The following is a 4,133-nucleotide window of genomic DNA, read 5'->3' as shown; positions in this document are numbered from 1 at the left end:
ATTCAAGTATTACATGTTGCTTTCCATTTTATTCATTTTAGTCACCTATAATGATGTTCCATATAAAAATCAATCAAAACAATTCATATTTTCAAAATAAACTCACTCCAATGACTAATCAATCAATAAACATGCATATACAATCAAATATTTCAATCCCGGACCCTAAAAGTGCAAATCGAGGTTTCGTGCGTCACTAATCGACGATTTTCGTTTTTCCTTTCACTCTCGACTATTTTGTGTTGTCTTTAGCTATAAGTAATCACAAAACATATCATACAATCAATTTCCAGCAAATTTAGAATCAAATACCAAATTATACATATTTTTCAATTTATTCAATTTAGCCCCTAAAACCAAGACAAACATAACTTTCAATTTAAGGCCACGAATTTCTAACAATTTCACGCCAATTTCATTCAATTCTCAATAATAGAAACTTTCAAAAGCTTTATTGGATTTGCAAATTAAAAAATGAACTAGCTAAATCAAGCTCCCATGATTCAATTTCCATAAATATCAAAGAAAAATTAAAACCCTTAGCAATGGTGTTTCCCTCTTTCTTTTCTCTTATGGCCAGTTAGAAGAGATGATGTTTTATCTCTCCATCCACCAACTTGTACTTATATACTAAGGTTATAGTTTAATTAACCTTAACTAATCATATTTTATCTTAATTAACTATAATTTTGTTAATTAATCATTTGGAATCATTATCATCCAATATAACATGTTTAACAATGGTTTATTAACCATTTTTGTGTAACAACCCCTTACTTTACTCGACCGATTGTCGGGTCTGAGCAATAGGATGTCACATTCGTCGCCGAAGAAACTACTAATATAAAACATTTAATTCATAACACGATTCATGCAGTAAGCATTCTTGTATAAAAACATGATATACAACATTTCCCAGGACTTGTACAAGCCTACGTAAACTCTAAAGTTAACTCGAGATTGAAAAATGACCAAATTGCATCATTTTCAAGATTTTAGTATATGTATCAATACCATAGCTAGGTACTGGTACCAATTTGAGCTTCGATGTTTGAAAACAATTGAATAAAAATCAATAATCTTGATACCTTTCATAAAGTATCGATACCTTTTTCAATGTATCGGTACTTTACACTGGTATTGCTACCATTTTAAGGTTCGATAGCCTTTCGAAGGTATCAATACCTTATAGAAAAATTCTAGAATTTGTATTTGGTACCTACTTCATTCCAATCCATTATCAACCATACCAAAACATCCCCGAAAAACATGTTCAAATCATGCCTAAACATGCTCAAAAACATGTTCCAATCATACCTAAATAATAACTTACATCTTCATTACCCATTTCAACAATTCAATCATCCATTAAATTATCATTTTCAATTGCCAATATCATCAGTCAACCCTTAACTACCTACTAACATGTTTCATACCAATCCACACTTCAAATATCATTACCAAAACATTACCAAAACATAGCTCATATATTTATATGCACTCCAACCATTACCAAAACATGCCATTATCAATAAGCAATAACCATTCATATTACCCTTTCATACCAAACTTGCATATACCATATATATACTCATTAACTTCTAAAATTAGATTCCAAACATAGCTACATGTAAGAAGGACTCTACTAGGTACATGCCATTAAAGTAGCAAAGGAATGTTACCAACTTTGTTGAGTCCGAGATTCTGTCTGGATGTTGAAGTTGATGCTCAAGATCTAATATTTAACCTATCCTACACACATAAAACAAAATCGTACGTTAAGTAATAAACTCAATGGTATTTATACAATTCAATTAATAAAGCACGAAGTGAAACCAATGCATACAATCCATTTTGATTTCAAATATCAACTAATGTATGCACATCTAATAACAGTCCGTTTTAAGTGAAATCAAAATAGTGGTTTCGGGACCACAAATCCGAACCCGTAAGGAAAATTATTTTAATATTATTGCATGGTCTGCATTATGATATGAATGTCGTATAAAAATTTCATTAAGAAAATTTTACCAATTACATGTCTAATTTGATAAAGGAACAACCACACGGCCCAGCCACACGGGCTACACAATCTCACACGGCCGTATGCTACACACAGTTTGCATAAATCCCACATGGCCATGTGCTACACACGGCCACCACATATGGTCGTGTGCCAGGCCAAGAGAAAACTAGGCAATTTTGCAATAGCCTTTGTTTTGCGATTTCAGTCGAGTTTCTAACATATTTTTAGGTTGTTTTCACCCACCTAATTGCGTAAACGATCAACCACGCTATTAGGAGCTCACAAAACCTAAAATCAATCATTAAAACAAACAAATTACACATCACTCATCCCAAAATCCTACTCCAAAATACCATTTTCTTTCCATACAAAATAGTTTCCAAAAACGAATTCAAACACTTACCTTTCACGAATAGTGACCAAAACTAACGATTACACCACCAGAGGATCTTGATCCATTACTCCTTCGCCTAAAAAAACTGAGGAACACTTAACAACAAACAGAATGGAACCAAACCTCAAAGATTAATCTTAATAAAGAATGATAGGAAAATTAACAATGAACTTTTGCCTTTCAACCGAAATAGATATTCTCATAAAAACACTCGAACCAGTAATAGAATATTCGAAACAAGGAAGCAAAAAATTGAAGAAAAATTAAAGAAAAACAAAAGGAATAGAAACAGACAGAGAGCATAAAGAAAAGTGAAAGAAACGTGATAGCAACAAAAAGGTAAACAGTTGACTAGGGAGCAATTTTAGGAATTCGAATAAAAATAAAATTAAAAAAAAAATTGATAATTTTAATAAAACTCTATTACCTTACAAAAATCCCAAACAAAAAAAAACAACGTCCCACACTTACACACAATAGGACTCAAACTTAAGACCAATGGGTAAACTAATGCTTAACCGTTGAACTAGCAAGCTCATTTTTGTCACAACTCAACCAAGAAATTAACTTAAGCCTCAATGCATAAGCTTACCATAGAGTCAAAATTAATAAGGAAAAATCCTGAACAAGGGAATTGAACATAGGAGATAAAACAATCTTTAAGGCACTTAACCAATATATCAACCCAAATTATTTAACAAGCATACACATTTAAAAATCCAAAAATTTGGGGCATTACAAAATACATCGTCTATCTTCTGTAATTTCGTTAGTAAAGGTAGTCGATATGCCACTAGTCTAACTTTTTCTATGATTTCGTAAAGTCCAATGAATTGGGGCTCAACTTCCCTTTACAACCAAACTGTTCCGATGAATTGGGGCTCAACTTCCCTTTATGACCAAACCGTAAAACTTTCTTCCAATGAGAAACCTTCATGAATACACTATCTCCCACAAAAAACTCTGCATCTCTCTGTTTCAGGATAGCATACGATTTCTTCTTATTAGATGTTGCTTTCAATCTGTCCTAGATTAGTTTAACCATACCTTCAATTTTTTGAATCAATTCTGGCCTGACAATCTTTCTTTTATTTAATTCCGACCAACAAATGAGTGTTCCGTACCATCAAGCATATAGTGCTTCATACAGAACCATTTGAATACTCAATTGGAAATTATTATACGCAAATTCGACTAGTGGCAAATAATGTTCCAGCTTGATTCAAAATTGATAACATAAACTTGCAGCATATCCTCTAATATATGTATAACCCATTCTAATTGCCCATCAGACTAACAATGAAAACTCGTCCTGAAATTTAACCTTGAACCTAAATATTTATGTAATTGTTTCCAAATCTCGAGGTAAAACGAGGATCTCGGTTAGAGATAATCGACGCAAGCACACCGTGCAATCTAACTATCTTGTGAATGTAAATTTTAGCTAACTTTGGGAGTGACCAATCAATTCTAACCGCCAGAAAATGGGTTGACTTCGTTAATCGATCAACTATCACCTAAATGGCATTCCTTTTGTTTGGAGATAAAGGTAGACCAACTACGAAATTCATAATTATTCGCTCTTTTTTCCACTCTGGGATCGAGATAGGCTAAAGCAATCTAATGGAAACCTAATGCTCGGCTTTTACCTGCAAACAGGTTAGGCATTTGGCTACATATTCAACAATACTTATTTCATACCTAACCACCAAT

Source organism: Gossypium arboreum, chromosome 8 (assembly GCF_025698485.1).
Source record: "Gossypium arboreum isolate Shixiya-1 chromosome 8, ASM2569848v2, whole genome shotgun sequence".
In the NCBI taxonomy this organism is placed as follows: domain Eukaryota; kingdom Viridiplantae; phylum Streptophyta; class Magnoliopsida; order Malvales; family Malvaceae; genus Gossypium; species Gossypium arboreum.
This window is presented reverse-complemented; position numbering follows the sequence as displayed.